Source organism: Cetorhinus maximus, chromosome 10 (genome assembly GCF_964194155.1).
Source record: "Cetorhinus maximus chromosome 10, sCetMax3.hap1.1, whole genome shotgun sequence".
In the NCBI taxonomy this organism is placed as follows: Eukaryota; Metazoa; Chordata; class Chondrichthyes; order Lamniformes; family Cetorhinidae; genus Cetorhinus; species Cetorhinus maximus.
Window position 1 is genome coordinate 117,357,732 of NC_135888.1, and position 13,793 is coordinate 117,371,524.

The following is a 13,793-nucleotide window of genomic DNA, read 5'->3' on the forward strand; positions in this document are numbered from 1 at the left end:
TGGCAAGCGACAGAGAGGTTTAGGTCTTTCTTGCGGACAGACCGCAGGTGTTCTGCAAAGCGGTCGCCCAGTTTGCGTTTGGTCTCTCCAATGTAGAGGAGACCGCATTGGGAGCAACGAATGCAGTAGACTAAGTTTGGGGAAATGCAAGTGAAATGCTACTTCACTTGAAAGGAGTGTTTGGGCCCTTGGACGGTGAGGAGAGAGGAAGTGAAGGGGCAGGTGTTGCATCTTCTGCGTGGGCATGGGGAGGTGCCATAGGTGGGGGTTGAGGTGTAGGGGGTGATGGAGGAGTGGACCAGGGTGTCCCGGAGGGAACGATCCCTACGGAACGCCGCCGGCGGGGTGAAGGGAAGATGTGTTTGGTGGTGGCATCATGCTGGAGTTGGCGGAAATGGCGGAGGATGATCCTTTGAACGTGGAGGCTGGTGGGGTGATAAGTGAGGACAAGGGGGACCCTATCATGTTTTTGAAATGTAGTCGTTGTGTAGAAAATGCAGCAATTTGCTCACAGCAATGAGATAAAGACCTGATAACCTGTTTTAGTGAAGTTGATTGAGGAATAAGGACATTGGGGAGATCTCTGCTGCTCTTTTTCAGAATAGTGTCAGAGGCTCTTTTAGATTCACCTGAGAGGGCAGACAGGGCCTTGGGTTAATGCCTTATTTGAAGGATGGCATCTCTGACTGTGTAACATTCCTCAGGAGTGCCAGCCTAGATTTTGTGTTCAAATCTCGGGAGTCAGATTTGAAACCATATTCTTTCCTGGCTCCAAGGCAAGAGTGCTACCATCGAGCTGAGACTGACACTGGGCCTTGCTTTTGTGATTAGATGCAAGGCATCAGTCATGATGTCAAGTGCAAGACTTATTTAACTTTAGAATTCTTTCCAAAGGCTGATCCTGGGAGTGCACTTCATCAGTTGGCAGAGTATGTACTCCTGCAGGGAAGGGAATAAAAGAGCAGGAAGTAACAGAGTTTGTTTGCCTCTGGATTCCATTTTGATGAGAGATGACAAGGCATTTCACAGGTAGAATGTGCTTTAATTTGTCATTTGACGGTGCGCAGGTTTATGAGCAGACGTTCCTGAGGATGCCACAAGGATGCACGTAAACCTATATCTGCTTCCATCTATTTATCTGTTAGGCAGTTATACAAGTCTTCCCTACTCCAGATCCATGTAGTTCAACTGGCAAGCAATGAGTGTATATTCTGACAGCCCACATTCGTCTTGATAGACTATCCTATCTAAAAATAAACTCAGGCTTCGGAAATGCTCCTATAGTTTGGGTCTCATTAAAATGCAGGAGAGGTTGTTGCTATACACTGAGTGACAAAGTAATGGCCATAAGTGCCTGTTCATGCAGTTACCAAGCTGAACCATGTCATTAGGGAAGATGCCAAACAATTTCAGGCACTTTCTACAGGAAAAGGGGAAAAAAGCAAAACAAGAGGAAAAATAAACACCACAAGCAGGACATTGAAAAATATACATTTTTTAATAAAGATTTATATTTTAAAAAGCGTATTTATCAATATTTGTATTATCCAGTACAGAATACAAGATGTCCTTTTTTAAACAGTTCCCTTATTTGGATCTGCACTTGGTTTCTGAGCTCTTTGTTGGCCAGTTTCAAATTTAGTCAAACATAGGGCAGGATTTTTAACTCAGCGCGCAGGCGTGATCAGTGGGCCCAGGAGCGGCAGGGGAATGGACTCCCGCCCACAATCAGCCCCTGACCGCGATTTCACGCTGGCTGGCTGTTAATTGGCCAAGCAGCGCGAAGTGCACGTTGAAATGCTCAGCACTGTTGGGGTGGGGGAGGGAGGAGGGCGGGAGCTGACATAAGCACAGGCGAGCGCTGAACGAAAGCTCCCTGAAGGCAGAGTTTTTTTTTAAAAACCGAAAAAATGTCCACGCATCACAATCAGTCACCTGAACATATACGTGATGAAAATTCTGCCCATACATTTTTAAAAATTTATTAACGGAAACCTCATCCCACCCCTGGATGAGGTTTCATGAAAAATGCAAAGTCTACCTGGCCGATTTGCCCGTCTGCCAGCCATAAGGTTGGATGGACCATGAAAAATCGGAGACAATTATAACTTCAATTGCACTAATTGGCCTCTTAGTTGGTGGTGGGTGAGTTTCCGACTTCTGCGTGCGCCCGCCCGATTTGAAATATCGCGCGAGCGCAGGATGATGTCGGGATGCTCGATTTCGCGTCCGATTGGGTCAGGCGCGTGCCCGCACGCCAATCTAAAAATCCTGCCCATAAAAATAAGTTTGAATTGGAAATGACTGAATCCGAATCATTCTCTTTTAGTTATCGGCATTCACAATGTCATTTTATTCATCTTTTATTTACAAATGGAGATTGAGCTGAATCATGTGAGGAGTTGTATTTATCATATAAATTGGCATGCTCTGTGCAACCAAGAGCTCTGGGCACTTAGTTCTCTTGTATCTGTGAGGGACGTCTTTGAGGTGAAGCCTGAAGGAGCTCTTGGAAGGAATCTCTAAGTACAGGCTAAAGGAAAAAAGCTGCATTTGTTTTGCATATCAAAGCCTGTTTATACTAGAAACTTGTGGCTTCCTGCAGAGAGCCATACGAAGTATGCAAAAAGGCGGCTGGGAAATATGGCTGCAGGTCATGTAGGTAGACACCAATAACAACAGTGTGAAATTATGCTTTGTGCAAAAATATTTCTTAAATAATAGTGAGAATGTATTATCCCCATGTTTGCAAGTAGAATGCTTTTAGTAGTACAGTGGAGCATCAATGATATGCATTCTGATTATCCATGTTCTGTTATCCACTGATCTCAACAGAGCTGCCAAATTAAAAATCAACACAGAGTCTGTCTATTTAAATCTGCTTGTGTTAATGAGCTGGATATATAAACAGGCAGGCTCTAATTTCTGTTATTCATTGGCGGTCCCCTACATTAGGTGTTTTTTACAGCCTCCTGATCTTCCCCACCTCACCCCCCCCGCACCCACCCCAACCAAACACCATCATCCTTTCCTCTGGTGTTCTCATTTTAGACCCAATTGTCAAGGCAGCTTTTAGGCTTGTTGTATTTGTTGATTCTTTGTGCAGTAAGTGAGATATTACGGTTGAATGAACTGCTATAATTTTTTTCTCAAGGTTTGTTTTACTGATTAGGGAGACTAAAGAACTCACCAAAATGATTTGTAAACTTAGCCTTACTGGTAAAGTGAGTTTATGGCCAATTCGACTCTCTAATGTGTATGACCCTCAATTTATCTATGAGTCACAAAGCAATAAGCATTCAAAACAAAAACAGAATTACCTGGAAAAACTCAGCAGGTCTGGCAGCATCGGTGGAGAAGAAAAGAGTCGATGTTTCGAGTCCTCACGACCCTTCAACAGAACAGTTCTTCTCCACCGATGCTGCCAGACCTGCTGATTTTTTTCAGGTAATTCTGTTTTTGTTTTGGATTTCCAGCATCCGCAGTAGTTTTTTGTTTTTAATAAGCATTCAAGGCAGTTTAGGAGATCGCCAGGTGTGGGCCAGTAATAGTCAGCATGTGAAAATGTTGCTACTAGTTGAGTAGTTTCTGGAATATCCAATTGGTTCACTAATATCACTTCTGAGAACATAGATTTTGCTGGGCACTCCTAGGTAGTTTACTGAGCTGGAATTATGATGTGTTACATTCCCCAAAGCGACCATTAACATTTAAAGAGCAACTTGAACACCCAGTGATTAATTGAAAGAACTACACCATAAGATTTCACCTTTTAAACAAAAACAACTTCATTGTATAAATAAGAAAAAGTTTGTCAAGACTTAAATCCAGTTCCCTTTTTACTTCCGAATTCCACCTAAGAGTTCCCTTATAGATTATGAGATCTTGAGGGTTCATTCACTTCTTATTCTGGGACCAAACCAAATATGTCAAAGTCCTCCGGAATTCACTTTGATTTAACCTCTGCATTCCAGCTATTCTCCGAGAATCGAGATTTCATGGGTTTTGGCTAAGTGACCGCCCAACTTTTCTTCAAAACCTCACGATTGTGGACTTCTCAGCTCAAGCTTGGGCCTCACTGTATTCATGCTCGGTGATTTAAAAATCAGGAACACCCCTGGTTCCTAATGGCCTATACTCTCCTTGTCCTAGCTTTGGACAGACTGCTTTGTCCAATCAGCTCCCAGAGCTCCCATACAGCTCTTAGCCCCACTGCTACTTTACAGCTCTTGGCAGATTCTATCTCTGCCTTCTCCAAGCTCCAACGAAGCTGAGTGCTGACTGCCTATCTCTGTGAGCAAACACACGCAGATAAACTAAAACAAAGGAATCTTCCTACCCCCCACAATCCATCTCCATGGCAATGCGGCATTCTTTGGGATGGTCCGACCAAAAACGTTAACTCTCTTTTACCTTCAAAACAACCCATGGATTCTGAGACCCACAGGAATAATTTCTACCCTTAATGGACCTAACAGCCCTCTTTCCAGACTTGCTGGTTCCACCACGAAACCCCCTTGTTTACAAAGATGCTTTTAGCTTCATTGATCTACAAAATACATGAATAATTTAAATGTGTTATTGAAGTAACTATAGACCTTCTGTCCATACCAAGAGCTCAGAGATGGATCATCTATTGCTTAAGTTTTCTCAATTCTAGCTCTGACCTTATTAAATAAACACAGGTACCCTTTGAATTGTAGTTATGCCAGATCTGTCTACCAGTTTCTCAACCAAGTGTTTCCATTTATCTACATTTAAAATTCAATTTTGAAACTAAAAGTTATTTTCTAAGGCATATGAATTATGAAATCAGACATTCACAGCTAATGCTCCTGTGTATTTTGGAATTGTATGTCATGAAATTGGAAGTAAATAATTTTATTGAATTCTGATTAAATTTGGCTCTTAACAGGAAGTAGGCCATATATTGAATATTGAGTACACTGAGATATATGTGGAACATTCATTTTGGAGGTGGCCATAAACCAGTTATAATCCAACTACGTGTGTGTAATACAAAAGCAAAATACTGCAGATGGTGGAAATCTGAAATAAAAACAGAAAATCCTGTAAATACTCATAACCTGTCTCTGCAGATTTTGATGAAATGTCATAGACCTGAAACGTTAGCTGTTTCTCTCGCCACAGATGCTGCCAGACCTGCTGAGTATTTCCAGCATTTTCTATTTTTATTATGTATGTGTGATGCCATTCTTAAAGAGACACACATATATGACTGGGATGTGTACAGCACCGGCAAATTATATCCATAGCCGCCAAGTGAAATCAGCCCACATTTGTGCTAGGAATATGAATGAGTGAAAGGTCATACTCAGAATATAACAGCCAAAGCAATGTTATATTAATCGTATGTTGGAGACATACTTGCATGTGACAAGAGGGAAATTCTTATCAACTTGCTTTTGCAAGCAGTTCAGGAGTTCAGTAAATTACAATGAAATAACTTCCTTTCCTTCATCACATGTGTCTCCTGTGATAGTTGGAGATTTGAGGACAAACCAGCTTTGAGGTTTGAGCAAACGTGGAGGAATGAGGCAGGTTGGTAGTTACCCTTATCATGATCTTCCTATCATTCTTCCTTCCTGATGTAATTTTGCTAAGTATTGCATAGGACTTTGCAACGCCATCTGAAGCTGACTCTTCGCCCCCAGATTGAATCCGAACACTCAGTTATCTGATGCCAAACTCTCCATGATCTTTCCCACCACAACTGACATCCAGCAATCAACATCGACCCATCAACGATAAGACACTGATCTCCCTCACAATCTGACACTGATCCGCCTCACGATCTGACACTGATCACCCTCAGGATCTGTCACTGATCCGTCTCAGGATCTGACACTGATCCCCCTCAGGATCTGACACTGATCACCCTCAGGATCTGACACTGATCACCCTCAGGATCTGACACTGATCACCCTCAGGATCTGTCACTGATCCGTCTCAGGATCTGACACTGATCCCCCTCAGGATCAGACACTGATCACCCTCAGGATCTGACACTGATCACCCTCACGATCTGACACTGATCACCCTCAGGATCAGACACTGATCACCCTCAGGATCTGACACTGATCCCCCTCACGATCTGACACTGATCCCCCTCACGATCTGACACTGATCACCCTCACGATCTGACACTGATCACCCTCAGGATCTCAGACTGATCCCCCTCAGGATCTGACACTGATCCCCCTCAGGATCTGACACCCTCACGATCTGACACTGATCACCCTCAGGATCTCAGACTGATCCCCCTCAGGATCTGACACTGATCCCCCTCAGGATCTCAGACTGATCCCCCTCAGGATCTGACACTGATCCCCGTCACGATCTGACACTGATCCCCCTCAGGATCTGTCACTTATCCGTCTCAGGATCTGACACTGATCCCCCTCAGGATCTGTCACTGATCCGTCTCAGGATCTGACACTGATCCCCCTCAGGATCTGTCACTGATCACCCTCACGATTTGACACTGATCGCCCTCAGGATCTGGCACTGATCACCCTCAGGATCTGACACTGATCGCCCTCAGGATCTGACACTGATCCCCCTCACGATCTGACACTGATCGCCCTCACGATCTGACACTAATCGCCCTCAGGATCTGACACTGATCCGTCTCAGGATCTGACACTGATCGCCCTCAGGATCTGGCACTGATCACCCTCAGGATCTGGCACTGATCGCCCTCAGGATCTGACACTGATCGCCCTCAGGATCTGACACTGATCACCCTCAGGATCTGGCACTGATCGCCCTCAGGATCTGACACTGATCACCCTCAGGATCTGACACTGATCGCCCTCACGATCTGGCACTGATCACCCTCAGGATCTGGCACTGATCACCCTCAGGATCTGACACTGATCACCCTCAGGATCTGGCACTGATCACCCTCAGGATCTGGCACTGATCACCCTCAGGATCTGGCACTGATCACCCTCAGGATCTGACACTGATCACCCTCAGGATCTGACACTGATCGCCCTCACGATCTGGCACTGATCACCCTCAGGATCTGGCACTGATCACCCTCAGGATCTGACACTGATCACCCTCAGGATCTGACACTGATCCCCCTCACGATCTGACACTGATCCCCCTCAGAATCTGACACTGATCACCCTCAGGATCTGACACTGATCACCCTCAGAATCTGACACTGATCACCCTCAGGATCTGACACTGATCACCCTCAGGATCTGACACTGATCACCCTCAGGATCTGACACTGATCACCCTCAGAATCTGACACTGATCACCCTCAGGATCTGACACTAATCTGTCTCGGGATCTGACACTGATCCGTCTCGGGATCTGACACTGATCCACCTCAGGATCTCAGACTGATCCCCCACAGGATCTGACACTGATCCCCCTCACGATCTGACACTGATCCCCCACAGGATCTGACACTGATCACCCTCACGATCTGACACTGATCCCCCTCAGGATCTGACACTGATCACCCTCAGGATCTGACACTGATCCCCCTCAGGATCTGACACTGATCCCCCTCAGGATCTGACACTGATCACCCACAGGATCTGACACTGATCCCCCTCAGAATCTGACACTGATCACCCTCAGGATCTGACACTGATCACCCTCACGATCTGACACTGATCACCCACAGGATCTGACACTGATCACCCTCAGGATCTGACACTGATCACCCTCAGGATCTGACACTAATCCGTCTCGGGATCTGACACTGATCCACCTCAGGATCTCAGACTGATCCCCCACAGGATCTGACACTGATCCCCCACAGGATCTGACACTGATCACCCTCAGGATCTGACACTGATCCCCCTCAGGATCTGACACTGATCCCCCTCAGGATCTGACACTGATCCCCCTCAGGATCTGACACCGATCCCTGCGACCTGACAATGATCCCTCTGTGGTCCAACACTGAACTTTGCCTCCCCCGGATCGATGACAACCCTTTGCAATCTGGCACTGAAACCACACACCCCCAACCCTGCAATCGATGGTGACCTCCCACAATCCTGCACCTATTCCCTCTTGATCTGACACTGAACTGACGCACTGCGATTAATGATGACCCCTCAATCTGACTTCCCCCTGTGACCTGAGCTCCCCCACCGCCGATCTAACACCAACCCACTCCCAGTGATAAATGCTGATCCCTGTGTGATTTCCTCGCATAATCGCTCGCTCCACGATATCTCCCCCCACCACCCCCCCCAACCCAATGGCAATCACTACCACCCCACTCCTCCCCAATTACAGTAACACTATGGAGTGATAGTGAATCTTTCTTCCTGATATAATAGAATGGTGTTGCAGGAAGTGGATGCTAAAGAGAAGATAGAACATTCTATATTGAAAATTCTCTGCACAGTATTCTACCTTGATGCAGAAGTAATGCTTAACGTTTACCAGTTAATGGGCTATCCCAAAATCTGCTGAAAGCTGCAAACGTGAATGTATTGATGAGAATATTGGATACTGCTGGAGCCTAGAGCTTAAACTGCAAGATGATGAGCTGTCATTGCAAAATAGACAACGTTTTCTGTTGACCTGGCTGTTAGGGCATGCCCTGTATATTGTATTCTAGCAGAGCAGGTACCTTTGTATAGTATGTTGCACTGTACAGCTATAGGAACTGTCAAGGAATCTTTATGTGACATTGCTAGAAAAGCAACAGCAACAATTTGCATCTATAACTCATTATTAACATGAAGAAATGTCCCAAAGCACTTCAGAAATAGGCAGGGCAAAACTGATGCCATTTCAGGAGAGCTTAAGAAGGGTGGGACATAGGATCGGAAGGGATTGAAAGATGAGGAGTGAGGGGTGGGGGAGTTGGGTGCAGGATGAAGTTGAGGAAGGATTTATAAACAAAGAAGGATATTTTAAATAGAATGCATGGGGCGGTGGGGGAGGGTAGGGTGCACAAGGACCTTGTATGGATAAGCAAGGACAAGGCTGGTGGTGAATGGATATAAAATAGTCAGTATTTTGGAGGATAGGAGCCTGAAAGAAGCTCATCAGAGTTAAGTCTATCATATTTTAGATGGCATTTTGCCTTCCTATATTTGTGTGTCAAAAGTTGTTTCTGGTAGTTCATTTTCACTAATTGTTCAACATCGTGGTATTATCAACATGGCTTTTTTACAATTTCAGTGCAGCACCAGTAAAGCCTCATAAAAGTTATGAAAGCACTCCTGCTTGACATAAATGACGAAGAAGAGCAACAATATTGTCTCAGTCTGATGACAAAATAATATAACTGTATTTGTCGAAAGCTTATTCTGAAACAATCAGCAAATATAGTGTCAAATTTTGCAGTGGTTTTATTAAATTGTCAAGGCTCAGCTCTTGGGCTTTTGAAAACCTGCTGCAACAAACACAGTTTGCATTTATATAGCACCTTTAATGTGGTAAAGCAATCGAAGGACAGTTGAAGTAGTCACCAGGAATTGAATTCAACAAATCTGGTCATTTGTGGACTAGAAAAGTAACCAAATTATTTCATGACTGATGTGAAACCCAACTGGTTCACTCATGTCATTCAGGGAAGGGAGTTTGCCACCTCTTATCATTCTGATCTCCATGTGACTCCAGTCCCACACTGTGGTTGGTCACCTGTGGAGTCATTAAGAGTCAATAAATCATATCGTAAGCCATCTCTGCAAAGTTCTGTAATAAGAAAAGCAGGTGAACCTATCAGCAATAACCCAGGCAAGATATAAAGATAAGAGACTAGGGCAACCTCAGCTCAGCTGACTCTGCCAAGCTGGTGTCATTAACATCTGGGAGCGAGCGTCAATATTTTGAAGTTTTGTTCCTGGGATGTGAGCACACCGGCAAAGCCACCATTTATTGACCATCCCTACTTGCCCTTGAGAAGGTGGTAGTGAGCTGTCTTTTTAAACTGCTGCAGTCTATATGGTGTAGGTACACCCACAGTGTTGCAAGGAGGGACTTGCAGGATTTTGACCCAGCGACAAAAAAGGAACAGTGATATTGCTCCAAATCATGATGGCAGTTGGTAGTGTTGCAATCTGTCTGCTGTTCTTGTTCTTCTATGTGGCAGAGGTCATGGGTTTGGAAAATAGCCTTGAAGGAGCCCTGGCATGTTATGGCAGTGCATCTTGTAGATGATGCATACTGTTGCCACAGTGCACCGGTATTGGAGGGAATTCTTTTTATTCTTTCATGGGAGTTGTACGTCACTGACAAGGCTAGCATTTGTTGCCAATCCCTAATTGCCCTTGAGCTGGTGGTGGTGAGCTGCCTTCTTGAACAGCTGCAGTCCATCTGTTGTAGGTATACCCACAGTGCCGTTAGGAAGGGAGTTCCAGGATTTTGACCCAGCGACCATGAAGGAACGGCAATATAGTTCCAAGTCAGGATGGGGAATGGCTTGGAGGGGAATTTGCAGGTGGTGGTGTTCCCATGCATCTGCTGTCCTTGTCCTTCTAGCATGTTGAGGGTACAGGTTTGGAAGGTGCTGCCGAAGGATGCTTAGTGAGTTGCTGCTTTGCATTTTGTATACGGAACACACTGCTGCCACTGTGTGCCCGTGGTGGAGGGAATGAATTTTTAAGGTGGTGCCTTATTTGGGGTACGCGTCAATCAGGCTGCTTTGCTCTGGTTGGTGTTTAGCTTCTTGAGTATTATTGGAATTGCACTTAACCAGGCAAACCGAGAGTATTTCAATGGAGAGCTGTCCCACATACTAATCAAGCAACAGCACGGCATTCATACTCACAGAATCATCTCCATCAGCCATTATCCTAGATTCTTTTATCGTCATCCGTACATCATCTTGTTTCACTCGTAAGACACATACACAAGAGGTGGGAATACAGTGAAATAGGGGAGATTTTATGGAGGCGTAGGGGGGTCTCAGCTCCTGGCTAGAGAGCTGGCCAGGGATCAGGCCCATAATTGGCTATCAGCAGGGCTTCCCTGGGATAAAGGGCCCCACTGGTGGAAATCCCACCCACTGAAAGTTGCCAGCCAACCAGCGTCTCCAGGGAGGCGGTGGCTGCTATGTGAATATCAGCCACCGGAGGCCCAGGATCGAAGAGCGAGCCAGGCCACAGGTTAGCCATGGTGGGAGGAGTTTGGAGGAATTGGAGCTGTGGGGTAGGCAGGTGTAGGGGGTTTGCTGCATGGACAGAGGGGTGTATTTCAGCCCCACCCCATCTCCGCCCCCCCAATGTCATGTCCCTTGATCAATAGGGGACCTCGTCCACCTCGGTGCAGGCTAACTCCCAAGCCTGGATGTGAAGGATACACAGAGACTAGGATGCTTAAGTAGAGAGTTTTATTGCTCATTACAGATCTGACTTCTCCCCTCTAACACACCAGACAGCCTGTGTTTTTTTTAAACCCAAAGACTTTAACAAAATACACACATAGATATTCAGAGTGCAGTATAGTCTCACAGTTCGTCGGTTCATGGCTACAAGAATCACATGACACTGAAAGAGTCAACAATTTCCAGCCCTTGAGCACCCTGCGCAGTATCATCTTGATGCTGCCCTGGCTGCTGATGCATTTCTGCAAGCCGTGAGTCCATATCCTCCTGATAGTCTTTGGTTGGTACTCAGTGCCGCACTTCTTTGCCCGGACCTGCCCCTGGCTCAAAGGGAAAAGCCGGGAGCTCAGGCCACCAGTTTCTGCCCACCTCACCGAGGAGCTTGAGATCAGGAGGCCACTGGGCCATGACAGAAGGAAGCTGCAGAACTTGCACAGGTTGGCGCTCGAAGGCACAACATGAGCCAAGAACTGCGCTGGCTGCCATCTGCAGCCCCGCACCACCGCCCTCAAGAAGCTCATCCTCTCCCTCGACTATACTCAAGCTCCAGCTGAACGGTGCAAGAGACAGACTGTGTTGGCTGACTCTTCCTTATAAATAATTGAATATCGTTTACAAATCAACACCCAGCACCTGTTCACCTTGGGCAGAGTTTAGCCTTTGTCGGGGGTGGGGGGGGACTCGGTGGGGGGGTGGGTGGGGGTGGTTGGGAAACCGACCACTGCCCACGATCGGGGCCGGAAGGTGATTTCACGCTGGTGGGCCATTTGAGGCCTACGCAGCGTGAAACGTGAGCAGCAGAGCTCAGTGCTGCCTGTGCGGGTGGGGGGAGGAGGGCGAGCATGAACTTTGTGCATGCGCGCTGGACAATCTCCCTGAGGCACAGAGATGCCTGAGGGATGTGAAGAGTTTTCCAAAAAAAAATAAAGGATTGAAAAATGTGATAAAACATATCCCCTCTGTCACATGAGCAAGGGACATGTTATTAATTACATTTTCAAATTTTTAATTTATTTTTATTTGCTTTGGAAGCCTCATCCCGCCCGTAGATGAGGTTTCCTAAAAAGTGCAAAGGCCGCTTGGCCTTTTCGCCTGCCCGCCAACGTAAGGTTGGATGGGCAGCGAAAAATGTACGTTAATTGAGACTTTAATGGCCTTAGCAGGCCTTGTAATTGTTGGCAGGTGCACTGCCAATTCCTGCGTGTGCCCGCCGACTGAAGTATTGCGCGACTGCGCGTTGACGTTGAGATGCTCGCCCGACATCAATGCACGTCATTTTACACTCGAGCAGGTCGGGCACGCACCTGCCTGCTGAGGTAAAAAAGTTTGCCCCTTATTGCCAACAAGTACTGGGTGTTTAACATGCATTAAATAGAATCTGTTAGGTGCTAACACCCAGGACACTACAAGTAGAATGCACAGGCTTGCTTGTCATGGTCCCTGAGTGGCAACAGGCCCATCCGCCATTGGGTGAATAAGGGGGTGCAGGATGAGGCCGTTAAGTGTTCATTAATTACCCACCTAAGGACGTCAATAGGCGGCTAAGTGGAAAGTCCAACCACGGGCCTCCCCACCCTGCAGTTAATTTTGGCAGAGATGGGATGGTGGCAGAATGCTCTGACATCACCCTCCTGCCTGACTAAATGTCTCCCTCCTCCAATCACACCATGAGACCGTGCAAAAAGTCCAACCCCCTCACCCCTCCATACAGTTTTATTAATGTTAAGTTTTTTTTTATATTCATTGTTTTAATCAGTTCCCTGTGGGATCAATTGTTGACTGGGGCATAAGGGAGGATGGGGGTGCTGTTGGCGGGTGGAAGTTTTTTTTTAAATTGGGGGCTCTGTAAACTTTAATTCCAGAAGCCGTACGCCATACTAGAGATGAACTGTAAAAGAAATTTTAATCAGAAACGCAGGCCGTAGGCTGGATTTAACGTAGCCCATCGCGGAGGAAAACATGGTAGCTGGGCCCATTTCATCACCGAAGAGATTTCATCAACATCTCCCTCAATTAAGTTGGAGGGTGGAAGGGGCTGGCACAGGATTCCCAGCCACCGGCGGTGCAATGGGTCATTATTGAACCAATCAATACCCATCATCCCTGAGCACACCGAAATTCAGTGATGGCTCAGGGGTAAAATGGTTTCTGAAGATTGCCCTGCCAATGGCCTTCTTGGGGATCTCTCAATATCAGGCAATCTTTGCCTGATCAAGGGACCCGTCATTGGGAAGGGAGGGCTGCTGAAAGCCACCCTCCTGCATCCCCCTCCCCTGACCCCTACCCAACTTTGGCCTGGTGTCCCTCAGCGATCCTGGGCCTCAGGTGGGTGCATTGCCAGCAACAGCCATCGCTCCCACTGGTGCTGATGAGCAGTGGAGAGTAGCTGACCTCTGATTGGCTTACAGCTCTTGGTAGAAACTTAGAAACATAGAAAATAGGAGGAGGAATACGTCAT